We start from the raw sequence: 10,687 nt of genomic DNA on the forward strand, positions 1-10,687 counted from the left end.
TCAGATCCACCACAGGGAAGGAGCCGATCTGACCTGCAAGGCGCGAAAAGTGGACTGAAGAAGCTCGGGGGGCAGCTCACCCTGAAGGTTCTCTGCTCTGGAGAGCCGATTTTGCTGAAATCGGCTGGTTCCGCATCATGACTTGGGAACCGACGGCGACACATTTGGTTAGTCCACTGATATGCTCGCCTTGATAGAGGCTCGGGGGGGCAACTGCTGGCGTAGAATTTTCCGTTCTTAAGAAACCGATTGAGATTTCATCGGGCTGAAAACCCAGTGGTATCGACTTCAGAAGCAAGTCGTGTCGGCAGTGGTCCTGGGGCTCTCGTGAGAACGTCGATCTGCCTAGTTGTCAGCCAGAGCTCAAAGGGATGGGGCATTGAGATACCGGTGCGTTGTCATCAGCTCGTTGGGCATTGGCTAAGTGACGATCGGCGCGGTTAGCAGAAGAGGGAATCGGCTCAATTAAACTCTGAAGAAATCGGCAAAATCAAATTGAGGAAAAGTTCTTCATTGATAAACTAGATTTCTTACATAGAAGAGCTGATTGCTCTCAAAAGGGAGTACTAAGGGGATACATTGCCCCGTCTACTGTTGCTGATCCTATTCTAGAGGTCCTATTCTACGGGCCGTCACTGCCCTCGTCGTCATCGTCGTCATCATCCGACCAGGCCCAGCCACGGAAGCGCTTGACCGGCGGGTATCCTGCGGAGGAGGAGTCGTCTTCCGACTCCTCCGCCTCTTCTTCCTCCTCGTCGGAGGGGAGGACTGCCTCCCATGGGAAGAGGTCGTCGTCGCCCGCCGGTACCAGCTCCCCGTCGACGAGGAACTGGAGGTCCTCCTCCCCTTCGGTGAGGGGTTCGTCGTCTTCCGATTCGAGGGAGAAGTCCCAGTCCCACGCGTCCCAATACTCTGGGGCACGGGCCTCGTAGATGGCCATCAGATTGACCTCCTGCTCGGACTCGCTGGAGGGGGAGGACTGGAAGGACAGGCTGGAGGAGGAAGAGGAATCCATGGCGGGCCAAGAAGGGTTTTTTGTTTGCCGAAGGGTACTGCGGAACAGGAAGATGAAGAAGCAAACCGCTCGACGCGGTTAAAAATAACGGGACGGGGAGGTTTAATGCTGTGGTGATTTCCGAGGAGGTGGTGCCAAAACTGTCAAATCGTACAGAGAAGTTGGAAAGGTAAATTGTCATGATGAAAACTGCTGCGACGGTTTTGCTCTGCCACGACATGACCCGACGAAAGAGAAGCGTAATGATTTTGGAAATATCATTTCCAAAACCAGGGGGGCATGTGTTATCACCAGATTTTGGACAAATCCAGAGGTGGGCCGTAAGAGAGATGGGCTTGGAAGACTACACGTGGAAGATCTCTGAAGCGGCCTTGCACGGAGAATTTGGGCTAGTTTGCCCGTGTATCTTTAATTATAGTAGATTATGTTTTAGATCAAGATTAGAGTTTGTATCGTGCACGGTGGGATATTCCCACGTTAGAAAGTCCGCTGGACTATAAATATGTATCTAGGGTTTATGGAATAAACAACAACACAACGTTCACCCCAAAACAAACCAATCTCGGCGCATCGCCAACTCCTTCGTCTCGAGGGTTTCAATCAGGTAAGCGTCATGCTGCCTAGATCGCATCTTGCGATCTAGGCAGCACAAGCTCCACGTTGTTCATGCGTTGCCCGTACTGAAGCGTCTTTGATGGCGGGCAACGTAGTTATCATAGATGTGTTAGGGTTAGCATAGTTCTCCGTATAACATGCTTACGTAGTGCAACCCCTGCATGTCTAGCCGCCCTCACACCTATCTCGGGTGTGGGGCGGCACCCCGCTTGTTCATTATTTAGTAGATCTGATCCGTTACGATTGCTCCTTGCTCTGCAAGGATTAGTTTAATATCTGCAATAGTTAGGCCTTACAAAGGGGGGGGAGGATCCAGCGGCACGTAGGGTGGCGTTCGCAAGTCCTAAACAGGATGTTCCGAGGATCAACGCCATGTTGGTTTTTTGGCCTTGTTTAGGGTCGGCTTACGAGCACCGTGCGTGGCCGCGAGGCCCAACCTGGAGTAGGATGATCCGATTATGCGGTGAAAACCCTAAATCATCGTAGATCTCATTAGCTTTATCTTGATCAAGCAGGATCACCAAGTATTCGTGCACCCCGTACGAATCATGGGTGGATCGGCTCTTTGAGCCGATTCACAGGATAACCTGAGAGCCGATCGAGGCTCTTATTTAATGTTTACGTGTATGCCATGCAGGAACTAAGCGAGGCATCCCCATCGCCTTCCTGACCAGGTATAGGTCAGGTGGCACGCCCTTGCACTTCGCATCGCCGCGTGTGACCAAAAGAGCATTGCGGGCCGTCGCTCGGAGGGGTCTCAGCCAGCCGCAGCTCTAGGCTCTTCCCGGCTCTACACTGTGTTGACAGGCCGTTGCCCGCCGGTGGGTTTTGGCAGTCAACAGGCGCAACACCAGGGATTCCGGCGCCAACGTGGAACCTGCACAACACAACCAAAGTACTTTGCCCCAACGAAACAGTGAGGTTGTCAATCTCACCGGCTTGCTGTAACAAAGGATTAGATGTATAGTGTGGATGATGATTGTTTGCAGAGAACAGTAAACCAAGTATTGCAGTAGATTGTATTCGATGTAAAAGAATGGACCGGGGTCCACAGTTCACTAGAGGTGTCTCTCCCATAAGATAAATAGCATGTTGGGTGAACAAATTACAGTTGGGCAATTGACAAATAGAGAGGGCATGACAATGCACATACATGATATGATGAGTATTGTGAGATTTAATTGGGCATTACGACAAAGTACATAGACCGCTATCCAGCATGCATCTATGCCTAAAAAGTCCACCTTCAGGTTATCATCCGAACCCCTTCCAGTATTAAGTTGCAAACAACAGACAATTGCATTAAGTATGGTGCGTAATGTAATCAATAACTACATCCTCGGACATAGCATCAATGTTTTATCCCTAGTGGCAACAGCACATCCATAACCTTAGGGGCTTCTTTCACTCCCCCAGATTCACGGAGACATGAACCCACTATCGAGCATAAATACTCCCTCTTGGAGTTACAAGCAGGATCAACTTGGCCAAAGCATCTACTTGTAACGGAGAGCATGCAAGATCATAAACAACACAAAGATTGATAATCAACATAACATAGTATTCTCTATCCATCGGATCCCAACAAACACAACATATAGCATTACAGATAGATGATCTTGATCATGTTAGGCAGCTCACAAGATCCGACAATGAAGCATAATGAGGAGAAGACAACCATCTAGCTACTGCTATGGACCCATAGTCCAGGGGTGAACTACTCACTCATTACTCCGGAGGCGACCATGGCGGTGAAGAGTCCTCCGGGAGATGATTCCCCTCTCCGGCAGGGTGCCGGAGGCGATCTCCTGAATCCCCCGAGATGGGATTGGCGGCGGCGGTGTCTCTGGAAGGTTTTCCGTATCGTGGCTCTCGGTACTGGGGGTTTCGCGACGAAGACTATTTGTAGGCGGAAGGGCAGAGTCGGGAGAGTCACGAGGGGCCCACACGCTAGGGCCGCGCGGCCAGTGTAATGTCCCAGGTTTAGAGACGATCGAGGGGTAGATTTTAGAAAGGGATGTGCATTGCATGGTAAATTCTGGGGAAATTTCGCGCTTTTAAACAAAAACTGCATCGAAGGGGGACAAGTTTGTCTCTCGACACCTTACAGGGTTAGGGTTTCGAGAGTGCGACAAACTTGCATCTCACTTAACTAGTTTAGGGTTTTGAGAAGAGAGGGGAGAGTTTTGCATCAAACTTAAGTTGCATGATTGAATTCTAAATTAAGTGACATGGTTGAATTCAAACCAAAGTTGAATTTGAATTTCAAATTCAAACATTAAATAATTACCCTAAATAATGAATTGTGAGGAAATTCATTAAGTAAATTATAAATAATAAACAATATGAGCAATTAAAATAAAGTAAAGCTCATTAGGGAAAACTTTGAGCTTTATTGATCATTACACAATTTACATTGTCATTACAATATTCAAAAGAGAAATAAATGAATAATACAACACATTACAAGAATTGCTCAAATAAGAAAAAGAAGATTACAATCAGTGACCTATCCTAAATTACAAGTCTAGTTTCATAAGATGCTTGGATCTGATGATCTTCATCTTCACTTGGTTATCCTTTTGATTCCCTGCACACAACAAAGCAAGACAAGGATTATGCCAAGTGGCATTGCCCTTGGCAGGTTAGAAGAATAATGGAAATGAGAGGATATGGTTCAGCTCTGCCGAGCTGATCCTCTCACATCCAAGTGCAAAGCATCAGGTACACACACACACACAGGCAGCTTACAGTGCATGTGTGCATGCTAAACAAAGACACCAAAGATCGGGAGGAGTCACCAAATGAAATCACCACTGCTGTCGACCAGAGAGAGCAAGGGAGAGGCATATATAACCTTTTTTGAGCCAAACCCTAGCTCATTCATCGACAGGCAACTTGGTAAGTCATCAGATAGCAAGAACACTTAGAACAAGAAGAACACATAGCCAGAACCCTCATCCAGGAGCAGCTCTAGCAAAGAACTGTTCCCTGTTGAGAAGTAAACCATGGAGTAGATCAAGCACAAGTCACAAGGAGGAGCAGGGCAAGTCAAACCAACCACCAGAAGCAAAACCTCTACACCAACACACTATTTCTAGGAGCTGGAGTGAGGTATACACATCAACATGAACAAACCAGATGGTTTTGTTCATAAATTGCACAGGCATGATCTCAAGCACACCACAAGGGTAGAAACCCTATATGTGAGTCATCATATGGCTACTGGCCAAATTGGTGCAAGTGAACAAGAGGGAAACAAATCGGAAAGCACCCTGGGAACATTGGCTATGCCAAACCAGTGACATAATCAAAGAAATCCAGCAAGGAACTAATTCCTATTTAGCTACCCAGATTCACCTAGCAACACACAGCTAGCAAAGCCATCAGAATCATGGACAGATATCTGTCCAGTAAGATTTCAACATCAAATAACCTGGCAGCCTATAAAGGACTACCAAGATTAGTGCACAGAAGCATCCATGAGGTAGGAGCAACGATTTCTAAGCAGACAGAACCTGCTAGGGTCACAACAGCTACCTATTCACATAGGAAATTCACCAAAGCATCACATCATTATCCAGTAGGATTCAGTATGAGCTAGGGTACCCAACCAGTGGTTGGCATCCCTCTAGCTACATCAAATTCATCCATATGATCATTACTGATAATCAGTTCACATCATTTATCTATATAGTAAAGCAAGGAATTACAGATAAATGAAACAGTTAAGTAACTAAAGCACCAACATCTTGCCAGTGACCCAATGGTTCACTGCAAGCATCAGATGATGCTTGAGCAAGCTTTAACACACACCAGCACAGGTATAAGTGTCACACAGACACTAGGAGAAGCACTAGTAAGGCACAGGCCACAAGCAAGTGATGATCATTTGATCACCAGAGCCTGCTAGAGCATGCCAAGGCATGCTAGAGTCAATCACCAGTATCACACATGAATTCTATGAATTAAACATTACAGATCATCAACAATTAGATCACAGATTAGCACATAAACCATTCTTATGATTGTATCCAGAAGCATATCATCAAGGAATTGATGTATATGGACAACAATTAAGCCAAGCCAAACCTACTGTGAGCCAGAACTCAATAATCATCACACAAATAACACTGACTCTTGCTAAACAGCAAGAATCAACCACAGTAATAAACCAGAGGAGCTAGAGCTTATCACAGCACAAGTAAGCAAGCAATAGCAGTGACTAGTGATGCTCAGATAAGCATCTAGCCAGATGATAGCATGTATAACCTCAAGGGTGAGCAGGGACAAGAATCAAAGGAAGCACACATCACAGCAGGATTTGCACAAGCACATAGACTAGAGCAAGCATGGCAGTAGCAGTAGCGCAGCAGCATGCCTAGCCCAAAGACAACGCAAAGAGCTAGCACGACACCGGGCGGCAAAGCACAAGACCACGAAGCGTAAGACGGCGGCACTTCGTCAAGGCAAGCATCTCCACAGGGAGAAGTCGGCCAGTGGCCGAGCTAGACGAAGAAGAGGAGAAGAGAAGAAGGTAGAACAGGTAACAGAGGAGGAAAGAGGAGGAGAAACTTACAGGCGAAGCAGATGAGCACGACCGCGGCGGCACGGCGGCACACGCCGGGCGATGGCGGCGCCAGGCCAAGCCAAGCCTGGTCGCCACATCACCGCAACGCCGGCATCCCCACGGCATCACCACGGCGCCAGGGATGCCGATGAACGACGGACCTTCACGGATCTGTGCGGCCGAGGCGCAGGCGCGTTGGAGGAGAGTCGAGGTGGACACGAGCGTTAGATCGACGCGGACCACCATGTCCGCCGTCGAGAGGCAGTCCAGATCCGCACCAGTTCGTCGCCGATGATGGCCGAAGGCGGCCGGAGCAAGGCGGCGACGGCGGAGGCGATTTTGGTGTCGCGGGAGCCCGAAAGGGGATTAGGGTTACGGGGAGGAGCACGACGAAGCGACTGGGTCGGTTGGACCGAGCCCACTGGGCTGGTCCAACCTAACCAGTTCGGCCGCCTGACAGGTGGGCCCAAGGGGTATTTAGGACATTTCCAAAATACCCATTTAAATGAAGATTTCCAAGAATTTTATAAATTAAGATACAGCTCTAAAAAAATAATTAAAAATATGAAAATTGGTCAACATAAAATTCTCTACCTGAATAAAATATCAAAAAGAATTTTTGAAGACAACTAAGAATAAGACCTCATTTGATGATTTAAATAATCATTTAAATCACACATATAATTTTCTATAATAAAAATAAGTCCATTAATGTATTTGGACTTTAAAAACACCTTGACAACATTTCAAGGTTGTATTTTACTTTAAATAGAGTATCCCCAAATTATTCTTAGTATCAACCTCTTACATGAAATAATAACGACATCGGAAGGGGGAACAAACCCTAAAAATGGAACCATGCATAATTGCCTTTTTAACCATTGCCCTTATCGGACAATGATGCTATTTTTCAGAAACAGAGGACAAGGGTCAGTCCACACCTTCCAACTGCAAAACTTTGCAGTGTTCAGGCAAGTTCATCACTTGCTCATGTCATTTGAGTATTTTTATCAAATTACTTGCAAAGTATTATGGTTATCACTATTGCACAAAAATCAAAACCACTACTTTCATAACTATGAATATGACTAAGTGGTGGGAAATGGAACCATGGATTGTGTTGAAATGGTGGAGGTTCCATTGCACGGGTTTATATCCATCTAGGATTAAACAACAAATGTCGCCAGTGATTCTTGTGCCGTAATATCCGTGTTAACCATAAGATCCGGAGTGGGACGGAGTAGTCAAAAGTGTTTCCACCTCTCGTTCATCAACGGATGCGCTTACCGTAGCGGTTGTATCTTGCGGAGCAACTTGTGGGTGGGGAACCCATTCTAAGTCCCCACGGTTATGCTGTGCATACCGTAGCGGTTGCGGCTTGCGGAGCAACTTGTGGGTGGGGAACCCATTCTAAGTCCCCACGGTATTGCGGTCTATGATGGGTTGCAGCTACCGGCGAAGGAGTTTGGTTCGATCCTTGCATCGTCGTCGTGGTCGGGGTCCACCCTGAAATTACGGGAATAATGGGACCGGCGAGGACCCAGGGTCGGGGCATGCAACAAAGGGTGGGTGTTCGAGGTAGCGGAGGAACATGATTGGCTAGACCTTATACCGGGCCTCACACCAAAGGAAGTGTGGACGGGAAAGCTGCCCGGTTGGCACCAAGGTTAAGATCTCTTATGGGTAAAGCAACACACCTCTGCAGAGTGTAAAGAACTGTGACCTGTCACTCCCTGTTCCGGGATTGAGGAACTGCGAACGCGGCCGGAAAGGAGCTCCATGAAGTTCTAGTAAACCGGTGAAGGCTGACGGACATAGCTCTTTGAAATAAAATCAATCTCTTGAAGAAATGTTTATCAAAACTTGCATTGGTATTAGACTTTCTGGTCTAATATCGTAGCTAGTGCAGTAAAACACCTCTTACCTATAATGAATTTGTTGAGTACGCTCGTACTCATACCACTCTTAAATCCCATGCTTAGATTGTCTGAATCGTCTGGAGGAGGACTACGACAACAATGAAGGAGCCGAGATCATCGGCTACGAGGAACCTGACCTCTCAGGAGGTGTTGAAGGCGTAGACTACCTCATCGTCTACGGATCCGGGGAGGCTTCCGGAGGAGAACAAGCCTAGAGATATCCGATAGTAGTAGTAGCCGAGCAGCCCGAACTCTTAATATTTAGCTGCTCGAGGAAATAAATGTTTAGCTTAATGAGACACTTATATTGTAAGTTAAGTTGGGTTCGCCTCGAACCCAGGAGTACTTCTCTTAGGACCCAAGAGGAGCTCCGAGATGACATGTGTTTGTTAATTGTAATAATATGTGAATGAGTTATGGACCTGCTATGTTCTGTTGTACTACTCTGAGGGATGTAACATTTGCGGAATGGTACTTCGTGAATGTTATATCAACGACTGGCATACTACAACATGCAGTGGTATGCAGGGTCACCACAGCCAGCTCCTGGGCCACGCCACCCTACTGTGGCGCCACCTCGTGGCCCCACTTCGTCTTCTCTTCGGTCTTCTGGAAGCTTCGTGGCAAAATAGGCCCCTGGGCGTTGATTTTGTCCAATTCCGAGAATATTTCCTTACTAGGATTTCTGAAACCAAAAACAGCGTAAACAAAGAATCGGCTCTTCGGCATCTCGTTAATAGGTTAGTGCCGGAAAATGCATAAATATGACATAAAGTATGCATAAAACATGTAGATATCATCAATAATGTGGCATGGAACATAAGAAATTATCGATACGTCGGAGACGTATCAGCATCCCCAAGCTTATTTCCTGCTCGTCCCGAGCAGGTAAACGATAACAAAGATAATTTCTGGAGTGACATGCCATCATAACCTTGATCATACTATTGTAAGCATATGTAATGAATGCAGTGATCAAAACAATGTAAATGACATGAGTAAACAAATGAATCATATAGCAAAGACTTTTCATGAATAGTACTTCAAGACAAGCATCAATAAGTCTTGCATAAGAGTTAACTCATAAAGCAATAATTCATAGTAGAGGTATTGAAGCAACACAAAGAAAGATTAAGTTTCAGCGGTTGCTTTCAACTTATAACATGTATATCTCATGGATAATTGTCAATGTTAAGTAATATAACAAGTGCAATATGCAAGTATGTAGGAATCAATGCACAGTTCACACAAGTGTTTGCTTCTTGAGGTGGAGAGAGATAGGTGAACTGACTCAACAATAAAAGTAGAAGAAAGGTCCTTCGCAGAGGGAAGCATTGATTGCTATATTTGTGCTAGAGCTTTGATTTTGAAAACAAGAAACAATTTTGTCAACGGTAGTAATAAAGCATATGTGTTATGTAAATTATATCTTACAAGTTGCAAGCCTCATGCATAGTATACTAATAGTGCCCGCACCTTGTCCTAATTAGCTCGGATTACCTGGATTATCATCACAATGCATATGTTTTAACCAAGTGTCACATAGGGGTACCTCTATGCCGCCTGTACAAAGGTCTAAGGAGAAAGCTCGCATTGGATTTCTCGCTATTGATTATTCTCAACTTAGAAATCCATACCGGGACAACATAGACAACAGATAATGGACTCCTCTTTTATGCATAAGCATTCAACAATTATTAATTTTCTCATATGAGATTGAGGATATTTGTCCAAAACTGAAACTTCCACCATGGATCATGGCTTTAGTTAGCGGCCCAATGTTCTTCTCTAACATTATGCATGCTCTAACCATTCTAGCGGTAAATCTCCCTTACTTCAGACAAGATGGACATGCATAGCAACTCACATGATATTCAACAAAGAATAGTTGATGGCGTCCCCAGGAACATGGTTATCGCACAACAAGCAACTTAATAAGAGATAAAGTGCATAAGTACATATTCAATACCACAATAGTTTTTAGGCTATTTGTCCCATGAGCTATATATTGCAAAGATAAAGAATGGAAATTTTAAAGATAGCACTCAAGCAATTAACTTTGGAATGGCGGAGAAATACCATGTAGTAGGTAGGTATGGTGGACACAAATGGCATAGTGGTTGGCTCAAAGATTTTGGATGCATGAGAAGTATTCCCTCTCGATACAAGGTTTAGGCTAGCAAGGTTTATTTGAAACAAACACAAGGATGAAGCGGTACAGCAAAACTCACATAAAAGACATATTGTAAATATTATAAGACTCTACACCATCTTCCTTGTTGTTCAAATTCAATACTAGAAATTATGTAGACCTTAGAGAGACCAATTATGCAAACCAAATTTTAGCATGCTCTATGTATTTCTTCATTAAAAGGTGCAAAGTATATGATGCAAGAGCTTAAACATGAGCACAACAATTGCCAAGTATCACATTATGCAAGACATTATAGCAATTACTACATGTATGATTTTCCGTTTCCAACCATATAACAATTTAACGAAGAAGATTCAACCTTCGCCATGAATATTATGAGTAAAGCCTAAGGACATATTTGTCCATATGCAACA

This window comes from Lolium perenne, chromosome 6 (assembly GCF_019359855.2).
Source record: "Lolium perenne isolate Kyuss_39 chromosome 6, Kyuss_2.0, whole genome shotgun sequence".
NCBI lineage: Eukaryota > Viridiplantae > Streptophyta > Magnoliopsida > Poales > Poaceae > Lolium > Lolium perenne.